Source organism: Hordeum vulgare, chromosome 1H (assembly GCF_904849725.1).
Source record: "Hordeum vulgare subsp. vulgare chromosome 1H, MorexV3_pseudomolecules_assembly, whole genome shotgun sequence".
Taxonomy (NCBI): domain Eukaryota; kingdom Viridiplantae; phylum Streptophyta; class Magnoliopsida; order Poales; family Poaceae; genus Hordeum; species Hordeum vulgare.
The window spans coordinates 150,683,521-150,695,281 of record NC_058518.1 but is presented as its reverse complement, the minus strand read 5'-3'; the positions used below and the strand labels follow the sequence as shown (position 1 = coordinate 150,695,281).

General features: G+C 38.9%; 1 pseudogene; it reads right to left on the bottom strand.

Moving 5' to 3' along the window:
• Positions 1 to 6,933: 6,933 nt before the first annotated feature.
• LOC123397692 lies at positions 6,934 to 11,092 on the bottom strand (annotated as a pseudogene).
• Positions 11,093 to 11,761: the final 669 nt, after the last annotated feature.

Genomic DNA, 11,761 nt, shown 5'->3' with positions numbered 1-11,761 from the left:
CGTCGACCGCTATCCAGCATGCATCTAGTGTATTGAGTTCACGGAAAAATGGAGTAATGCAATAAGAATGATGACATGACGTAGACAAGATCTATTTATGTAGAAATGGACCCCATCTTGGTATCCATAATAGCAACGATACATACGTGTCATTTCCCTTTCTGTCACTCGGATCAAGCACCGTAAGATCGAACCCATCACAAAGCACCTCTTCCCATTGCAAGATAAATTGATCAAATTGGCCAAACAAAACCCAAATATCGGAGAAGAAATACGAGGCTATAATGAATCACACATATAAGAGATCAAAGAAGACTCAAATAACTTTCATGGATAAAAACATAGATCTTATCATAAACTCAAAGTTCATCGGATCCCAACAAACACACTGCAAAAATACTTACATCATATGGATCTCCAAGATACCATTGTATTAGTAATCAAGAGAGAGAGAGAGAGAGGAAACCATCTAGCTACTAACTACAGACACGTAGGTCTACAAAGAACTACTCACGCATCATCGGAGAGGCACCAATGGACATGATGAACCCCTCTGTGATGGTGTCTTGATTGGATCTAGTGTTTCCGGACTCTGCGGTGGCTGGAATTGATTTTCGTCCCCCTTCCTAGGGTTTCAGGAACATTGGAGTATTTATAGAGCAAAGATGTGGTGCGGGAGGCCAACGAGGAGGGCACAACCCACCTGGGCGCGCCTGGGCCCCAGGTGCGCCCTAGCGAGTTGTGCTCCCATCGGAGCTCCCCTCGGGTGCGTTCCTGGCCCACTAGATGTCTTCTGGCCCAAAAAAATCCACAAAAAGTTTCGCTCCGTTTGGACTCCATTTGGTATTGATTTCCTGCGATTTCAAAAACATGCAGAAAAGAGCAACTAGCACTAGGCACTATGTCAATAGGTTAGTACCAAAAACTGATATAAAATGACTATAAAATGATTGTAAAACATCCAAGAATGATAATACAATAGCATGGAACAACCAAAAATTATAGATACGTTGGAGACGTATCAGCATCCCCAAGCTTAATTCATGCTCGTCCTCGAGTAGGTAAATGATCAAAAACAGAATTTTTGATGTGGAATGTTGCCTAACATGTTCATCACATTTCTTTTGTTTATAGCATGGACATTTGGACTTTTATATGGTTCAAAGCAATAGTCTAGTTTTGACATGAAGACTTTAATACTCAAGCATACCAACAAGCAACCATATCTTTCAAAATATAAACACTAAAGCAAGTTATCCCTAGCTCATTTTGCTCAATTATTGATCCATTCATGAAACACACTCGAATATTAGCTACACCCAATGCTCAAATACGGTCATAGTGCCCCTTAGTTGGTGCTTTATGAGAGAAGATGGAGACTCAAATTAAAAATAAAAAATACATAAGTAAAAGAAAGGCCCTTCGTAGAGGGAAGTAGGGATTTGTAGAGGTTCCAGAGCTCAAAGCAAAAATTGAGAGATAAAAACATTTTGGGAGGCATAATTTTCCCACCAAAGAAAACGACTTAGATCTCCCAACACTTTCCATGCTAGATACATCATAGGCGGTTCCCAAACAGAAAATAAAGTTCATTCCTTTTTCCACCATTACTTTCACTTTCCATGGCTTGTCCGTATCCATGGGTGCCCTCTATACCAACACTTTCCAAGGAATTTATTATTTGACAACAAAAAGTAAATTCATTTTTATTCATTTCAGGACTAGGCATCCCTAATACATTTATCGTACTCTCGTGCAATGACAAGTGAATAAACACTCATCATGCAAATAACACATCTAGCGTGGAAAATATTGGCCACCCCTCACCGCCTCACGAGCGTAAGAGCACACAAAAGAGAAATTTATTTTGAAAATTAGAGATGGCACATGCAAATTTGCTTATAACGGCATGGAAATACCGCATATAGGTAGGTATAGTGGACTCATATGGCAAAATTGGTTTAAAGGGTTTTGGATGCATAAGTAGTGATCATACTCAGTGCAAAATGAAGGCTAGCAAAAAGATTGAGAAGCGACCAACCAAGAAATGAAAAATCTCGTACCCAAGCTTTAAGCATAAGTAACACCGAATAATGCACCACAAGTAGGATATAAATTTCATTGCATAACTATTGACTTTCGTGCTTGCATAGGGAATCACAAATATTAACATCAATATTATTACTAAAGCACAATTACTCATCAAAATGACTCACATATCATATCGTCATATCGCAAAACCATTACTAAGAATCAAGTTTATTTTGTCCAATGATCTTCATGAAACTTTTTATTATATCCTCCTTTGATATCTATCACTTTGGGACTATTTTCATATGTTGCTTTTGATAAGCTCAAACAAATTTAAGTGAAGAACATGAGCATAATTTTTCTTTCTCTCAAAATAATCTAAGTGAAGCAAGAGAGAATTTCTTTAAAAAAATACTAACTCCAAATAAACCTAAGTGAAGCATGAGAGCACTTTTTCAAAAATAACAAGTCGCACCATGCTCAAAAACATATAAGTGAAGTACTAGAGGAAATCCATGGCTCTAAAAATTTAAGTGAAGCATAGGAGCAAGCATAGCATAATTTTTGGCTCTCTCAAAAAGGTGTGTCCAGCAAGGATTCAATACTTAAAACACAAAGAAAAACAAGAAAATACTCATATCATACAAGACGATTCAAGCAAAACTCATAATATGTGATGAATAAAAATATAGTTTCAAGTAAAATACTGATGGTTGTTAGAAGAAAGAGGGGATGCCACTCGGGGGGGGGGGCATCCCCAAGCTTAGTTGCTTTCTACTTCTTTAATATTATCTTGGGGTGCCTCGGGCATCCCCATGGTTAGTCTTTTGCTAATCCTTATTCCTTCATCCATCATAAGATCATCCAAAACTTGAAAACTTCAATTACACAAAACTCAACAAAACCTTCGCGAGATCCGTTAGTATAAGAAAGCAAACCACTACTATAAGTACCGTTGCAAACCTATTCATATTTTATTTTTGCATTATATATACGGTATTCCAACTTTTCTATGGCAAAAACTGATCAAAGGAAACCATAGAATCATCAAAACAAGCACACAACGCAAAGAAAACAGAATTTGTCAAAAACGGAACAGTGTGTAGCAATCTGACTACTTTGAATACTTATGTAACTCCAAAAATTCTGAAAGGTTAGCATGACGTGAATAATTTTCTTGTTAATATTCTTCAAATATAATCAACTCAAAATCACTCTTCTGTTAAAAAAGGAAAATAATTTCGTGAGCGCAAAAGTTTCTGTTTTTCAGCAAGATCAAATCAACTTTCACCCAAATCATCCCAAAGGTCTTACTTGGATCAAACACTAATTAAAACAAGGAAACACAATTATTAAAGAGGTAATAATGTGTTCAGCGCTCAAAAACAGAAGCAAAACGAAAGCATAAAAATAAAACTGGGTTGCCTCCCAACAAGCGCTATTGTTTAACGCCCCAAGCTAGGCATGATGATTTCAATGATGCTCGCATAAAAAGTAGTAATTGGGATATGCAAAGGAGCTTCAGGAATAGCATGGAAAACACATTTAAGTATAACCCACTTCCTATGCATAGGGATTTTGTGAGCAAACAATTTATGGAAACAAGAATCAACTAAAATAGGAAGGCAAAACAAGCATAACTTCAAAACATTAAACACATAGAGAGGAAACATGATATTATTGCAATCCCTACAAGCATATATTCCTCCCTCATAATAAATTTCAGTAGCATCATGAAGTAATTGAACAATATAACTATCATATAAAATTTCACTTCATGGTCCACATGCATGCAAAGTTGACACTCTTCCAAAATAGTGAGATTATCATTAACTAAAGTCATGACCTCTCCAAACCCACTTCTATCAAAATTTTCATAAGATTGAAAACTCTCCAAAATAGTGGGATCAATAATGCCTAAAGTTGACACTCTTCCAAGCCCACTTTCCATATCATAATCATCAAGAGTATTAAATAAATTATCAAGATCATAAGAAGCATTATCACCCCAATCATGATCATTGCAATAAGTAGAGGTCATGGCAAACTGATCTAATATAGCATCCCCAAGCTTGTGGGTTTGCATATCATTAGCACAATTGATATTAATAGAATTTATAACAATATCATTGCAATCATGCTTTTCATTTAAGGTAACTTCGTGAATCACTTCATCACAATTTTCGTATTCACAAATCTCAAGCAAAATTTCAAGGAGATAATCAAGTACACTCAACTCACTAGCAATTGGTTCATCATAATGGGATCTCTTGAAAAGATTAACAAGTGGATGAGGATCCATATCAATAGAATTTTAAGCAAGCAAAGATGCAAGCAAATAGAAGGCACATGGTAACACAAGTAGACAAAAAGAGATCCGGCAGGAAAAAGGCGAATAAAACGGAAACTTGGTGAAGTGGGGGAGAGGAAAACGAGAGGAAAATGGCAAATAATGTAAATTCCGAGGAGATGAGATTTGTGATTAGGAACCTGGTTGATGTTGAAGATCCTCCCTGACAATGGCACCAAAAATTGGCACGTTGGCGGGAGACTATCTTGACTTGATCTTCCCCGGCAACGACGCCAGAAATTCCTTTTGATGTCTGCTAGAACTACGTCGGTATTTCCCGAAAGAGGAAGGTATGATGCAGTATAGAGACGGTAGGTTATTCCCTCAGTGATGAGACCAAGGTTATCAAAACAGTAGGAGAACCTCGTCACACCACGTAAACAACACCTGCACACAAATAACAAATACTCGCAACCCCACGTCTTAAAGGGGTTGTTAATCCCTTTCGGGTACGGCGCCTCATGATAGGCAAATAACGTGAGGTAAAAGTGGTAGATAGGATAAATAGATTGTGGAAGAAATAAATTGCAGCAAAGTATTTTTGTATTTTTGGTTTAATATATCAGAAAATAAAAGCAAAGGAAAATAGATCGCAAAGGCAAATATGATGAAAAGAGACCCAGGAGCCGTAGGTTTCACTAGTGGCTTCTCTCAAGAAAAATAGCAAACGGTGGGAAAACAATTACTGTTGGGCAATTGATAGAACTTCAAATAATCATGACGATATCCAGGCAATGATCATTATATAGGCATCATGTCTAAGATTAGTAGACCGACTCCTACCTGCATCTACTACTATTACTCCACACATCGATCGCTATCCAGCATGCATCTAGTGTATTAAGTTCATGGAGAAACGAAGTAATGCAATAAGAACGATGACATGATTTAGAAAAGATCTATTTACATAGAAATAGACCCCATCTTGTTATCCTTAATAGCAACGATACATACGTGTCATTTCATTTTCTGTCCCTGGGATCAAGCACCGTAGGATCGAACCCATCACAAAGCACCTCTTCCCGTTGCAAGATAAATAGATCAAGTTGGCCAAACAAAACCCAAATATAGAAGAAGAAATATAAGGCTGTAATCAATCATGCATATAAGAGATCAAGAAGACTCAAGTAACTTTCGTGGATAAAAACATAGATCTGATCATAAACTCAAAGTTCATCAGATCCCAACAAACACACCACAAAAAGTCTTACATCATATGGATCTCCAAGAGACCATTGTATATATAATCAAGAGAGAGAGAGAGGAAGACATCTAGCTACTAACTACGGACCTGTAGGTCTACAAAGAACTACTCACGCATCATCGGAGAGGCACCAATGGACATGATGAACCCCTCCATGATGTTGTCTAGATTGGATCTGGTGTTTCTAGACTCTGCGGTAGCTGGAATTGATTTTCATCCCCCTTCCTAGGGTTTTTGGAATATTAGGGTATTTATAGAGCAAAGAGGTGGTGCGGGAGGCCAACGAGGAGGGCACAACCCACCGGGGTGCGTCTGGGCCCCAAGCGCCCCCTGGTGGGTTGTGCTCCCATCGGAGCTCTCCTCAGGTGTGTTTGTGTCCCACTGGATGTCTTTTGGCCCAAAAACAATCCACAAAATTTCGCTACGTTTGGACTCCGTTTGGTATTGATTTCATGCGATGTAAAAACATGCAGAAAACAGCAACTGGCACTGGGCACTATGTCAATAGATTAGTACCAAAAAAAGATATAAAATGACTATAAAATGATTTTAAAACATCCAAGAATGATAATATAACAGCATGAAACAATCAAAAATTATAGATATGTTGGAGATATATCAGGCTTTGGTCCCTTTCCGCCACGGTACCCCTTATCGTCGTTGCTACGACCACCGTCAGATTAGCTGACGATGGTTATCGCTTCGTTGTGCCCTCCAACTCCAGATCTGTCTCTCAGTGGGCGCAGACATCGTCGAAGGAATCGAGCGGGTGCTGGCGCCTGTGTTTTGATTTTCGGTTTGCCATTTTTCTCGTCCGACAATGAAATGGCCGAATTTCAGTCATTCCAAAAAAATTGGCAAAATTTCGGGCGAAATTGTAAAACCAATTTTTGAATTCTGACCTAAATTTGGCCGAAATTCGGCCAAAATTTAACAGAAAAATCACAGAATTTTGAAATCTAGCAGAGCAAAAGCATAGCAACCCAACAACCATCTTGAGTAAACATATAATGCTCAGCAAATTATCTCGGAATTAAAATAACAACATCAGTCCAACATAACCCTCACGCACATTGGTTCTAAACTTGACAGTCCACAATCATCACACCATAGTTCAAAGTTTGAATACTTCACTACAATCAACAATAGAATTTAAAGGATTTCACATAGAAACAGATCGAGAAGACATCCATCAAAGCATCATACCAAACAGCAGCTCCAAAAGAAATCCATGAAAGCATGCATAGGTAGGTCTTGTTCCATTGAGAAAGCTCCACTTCTATGCTCAAATCCTCCAACCAACATCATGCTGCAAAAAGATCAACCTAGTTAAAGAAAGCAATGTAGATCAAGCTACAAAAAGATCAACCTGAATCAGAAACACCAAAAAGAAGAGACTTACCAAATCTACGAGTAGAGACTGTTGACATGCCTGGTCTTCTTCCTAGCAAGTCGTCCAGATCTACGAGTCTCCAAATTTCCAATGCTTGTTGTTGTATCCTTTTCAAATTGTACTTGTGTCTCTTCTTCAAGTTGTATTTGTGTATCTAGCTGATCTTGTAGATCATCCTCATCATCCTCACTCACTGCATCAGCATCCTCAATGTCATTATCAACATATTCATTCTCTCCATCATCATCCTCACGTAAGAAGCCTTCCTACTTGAGTTGAGATGCCTTATTTGCTCAAAAACAGCACTAGCTGCATCATCTCCATCCATAATTGGATCCTCTACATCCTCATTCAACCACTACATTATTGGCTTTGTTTCATCAAACATTGTTGTATCCATTAGCAATGCACTTGGATCAATTTCTTTATCTATATATCTCTTTGTCCCTTCATCTTCTTCAACACGTATCCTCAAGGGTTGAATAGTAAACCAAGTAAATTATAAGACATGCAAGGTGACACAAGGTAGAAAGTAAAAGTGTTGATTTATACCTTTAGGTTGTAGCGGACAGAAACTAGCTTGTCAAGCTTGTCATATAGAAGACGATTCATTTGCTTTGTGTGCACCAAAGCAAAAGCGCTCCAGTTTCTCTCACACCCACTCGAGGAGATACATAGTGAGAAAATTCTCATTGCACACTTCTGTAATGCAGGAACACCCCCTCCAAACTGAAACCACCATTGGGCTGCAAGATAACAACAATTAATTTTCAGAAATGCAAACTGGAAGAAAATGGAAATTCTAAAACTAAAACACCCTGACTTACTTGGCTCCATTCTTGCCGCAGCTTCTTCTGCCAACCTAGTCCCAAACCATCCTTGGCACTCCCTAAACTTCCTCACTTCATCAATGGTTGAAAGAGCACTCATTGGATCTAGTATCTTCGTTATTGCATATGTTAGTGAAGTGACATAATCGGTGTGGTTGCAAAGGTTCATCTTGTAATGTGTATATGGATCAAGGATAGCAGCTGCAAAAAAAATAGAGCCACGTGACTTAAAAAACAAAAAAATGATAAACATAAATTGCGAAGGTTAAATTATTTATCACTACCTACAACCATAAATGTATCTTCTTCCATCGCATCTATCCTCTTACCCACCTTGCGCATGAACGTAAGGTACAACCTTGATGTAGGGCCAAGATGGGCTTCCATCTTTTGTATAGCGAGCATCATACATTTTTGAAGCCAGAAAGTGTGCATTGTTTTGTGTATCTGCATACCTCATGGCCATATAAAGTGGCCTCAATGAACCCAATACCCACTCTAGTGCGTTCTACCAAACATTACTAGACAAACACTCTTCAGCAAACACATGCCCAGCCTCATACTTCCACTAACACTCCTTCCAATCCTTTGAAACCATCCACTCCCTAAATTTATCTTTCTTCGAATGATAACTATCAAGGAACATGAAGACAGTCCCAAAACGGGTGACATTTGGTCTAATCAGTTCACCACCTATGTTCTTCATGTTATCATGGAGGTTATTGTGCTTACGCATGAACCTACAAATTGTCTTGGCACTCTTGACTATCACATCAACCTCACGAGATTTACCTATATCTTTTAGCATAAGATTGACGGTATGGGCAGCACACGGTTGACAAACAATATGAGAATATTTTGGTTCTTCTATAAGAGTTTTTGCAAGCTTTCCTATAATTAGATCCATTTTTGGTTACTATTTGAACTATGTGCTCATGGCCTATCTCTTCTACAACCTTTTCAATCTCTTTATAGATAAAGTCTGCAAAATTATGTAAAATGCATATACATAATTAGAACAAGGCATTAAGAACATAAAACAATTATAGGACAGATCCAGGTATTCAAGAAGCAAATATTTTAAGAACATACGTAAAATGTAAATATACCTAATTAGAACTAGGCATTAAGAACATAAAACAATTTTAGGACAGATCTAAGTATTCAAGAAGCAAATATTGTAAGAACATACATAAAATGTAAATATACCTAATTAGAACTAGGTATTAAGAACATAAAACAATTATAGGACAGATCCAAGTATTCAAGAAGCAAATATTGTAAGAACATACGTAAAATGTAAATATACCTAATTAGAACAAGGCATTAAGAACATAAAACAATTATGGGACAGATCCAAGTATTCAAGAAGCAAACATTGTAAGAACATACGTAAAATGTAAATATACCAAATTAGAACAAGGCATTAAGAAGATAAAACAATTATAGGACAGATACAAGTATTCAAGAAGCAAGTAAAGTGCTAAGAAGAGAAGGAAGAAGTAACCTGAATTCTGAGTCTCGCCGGATGCATCAATGGTATTGAGGAAGAAAATTCGTGTATTACAATACACCATGAAGTTTATGATGCTCATTGCTGTAGGACCAGTCCAAGAATCGCACATAAGAGTCACACCAAAGTTCTTCTAGTCTTGTTTGAATTTTTGAAGAAACGAATTAGATTCATCATAGTTGGCTTCCAAATATTGCCCATGAATCTCCTTCCCGGTCGGTATAGGAATGGGCCCTATTGTTGAGTGATCTTCACAGCAGCTCGAAAGTATGGACAATCAGCTTTAAGTCCAGCAATATCATTGTTATGAATAAACTTGTACCAAGCTAGGCCAAGCGCATGTCTTGAATTAGGATTCAAAGCACTACTGATTTTGGGTTGCATAGATACTTTGTTGTTGGATAATTGCTTGTCAAAATAGGCGGTGATACTCCTTTTACCAACAGAAACCCGCACATCACCCACACCCCCCTGCCAATTCTCCTTTCATCTCTGCGAGAGATATTCGGGTCACGCAATGCTTCTCTAATATTCATCTGAATTTCTTCTTCATCATCAACTAATATGTTAATTACCCCTCCTTTTTGATACAACCCTTCCATAATATTTCTTTCAATTCTCAGCCTGCTATTTTGTTTATCTCTTTTCTTCCTCTTTGGTTCATCCCGGCACTCTCTCATTGCATCTCTCACATTTCTTGGCACATTGGGGCAGCTCCTCACATTACATACAATACCACCAAGGTGCTCCACAACACGGGTTGCACCTCCACCTTTGTGCTTTAGGCTGTCGTACGTGGAAACAAAACCCCCATAATACGGTCATGCATGGTTCCAAGGATCATACAAGTTATTGTCTTTAGGTCCTGCATTGCAAGGTTACAAACATCACTTTAAATGAACCTAGCAAATAAAAATCATGGTTCCAATTGCATCGTGTGACCAAGAAAATAGTACAACCAGATTGTGAAACTGTAACTAATTAAACTGCTGCAGTTTACCTTGACCAAGAAAAGCATAGTAATACCTTTCCAAGGTCTATGGGAAGCACTTTCATTTGCATCAAGATCGCCACTACCACTCCTATTTGCATTTCCATTACCTGCAAAAACAATACATCCAGATTCTCAAACTGTAACTAATGAAACTCGCTCTATGAATTTCTGCATAGGAATTTCTGCAAGTAGCAAGCATAGTAATACATTTCCTAGATAATGTTTAGTTTACTGTACTTCTGCAAGTAGACACAACATATATAGGCAGCAGTGAAAATGAAAATACTGGAGATGATCCATGCGGTTGTAATGAGGCAAGTAGCGATCTATGCATCCAAGTACTATTGGAAGCTAGTTCTACAACACCAATCTGTGTATGCATGTGTTCAAGAAATATAGCAAGTGTGTGCAACGTATTTACTCTGCCTCTGCTCGTGTACACTAGCATCCACACAAAACTGCTCTCTGGCCAGATAGAAACCAAGTGTTTTTTGCAATATTATGACTAGAAGTTAGCATCCACACATCTTGTAAACTAGCATCCACACATAACTGCTCTTGTATACTAAATTTTTTGCAATATTATGACTGAAATTTAGCACTTCAGTGTTAATGTTGGAATAAGAACCTACTTCACCCGCCCATGGAATAGATGAGTCAAGGCATAGTGGATTTACCTTCAAAATCAAGTGGACGCCCTCCGTGTTGCTGCCCCTGCCCCATGCTCCTGCCTCCGTTGAACTTGTCATCTTTGTTGCCGTAGCCTTTGAGCACCATGCCGTAGCGTTGGAGATGCAATGGAGAGGAGGATGGGGGTGGAGGATGCTAGTGGATCTGGGGGTTGAGCTTTTTGGCCGGACCGCCGGATGAGCTGTGTGAGGAGTTCTGTGTTAAGCGGCGACGCCGCAGACAGGAGGAGAGGAGAGGAAACGAGAGTTTTAGGGTTTGTGAGCTAGGTTTCATGCTCTTGTATCAGCTAGACGCTAACAAGAATACTCTGGAACCTGGGCCAAGCCAAGTAAGTTCAAATTGGGCCGAATAATTCTGTCGAAAGGCCCTTCTGCCGGCCCATGACGAGATGGTCGAATTTTGGCCGAAATTTGATTTTTTCGGCCAAAAATCAAAACACAGGTTGGCGCCGCTCCACCAGAGAGCTGGAGGGGTTGAATATCATGCTAGGAGCACCAAGGATCTGGCCTTCTTGGAATCTGTGGATGTCGGTATCAAGGACATGCAAAGCAGGTATAATCTCAAGGAGCGGGCAGCCAAGGAACAGTGTGAGCATGTCGATCTTGCACGCAAATGGGTGGTGCGCAAGGGAAATGAGTTGTGAGAGTGGTATAACCAACAGGTCCACTCTCTCAAGAGGCAGCACGAGACGCTGTCCATGGCCAAGGAGGACATTGTTGTTCGAGAGACCGGGTTGGCGGAGCGCAAAGCGCATTT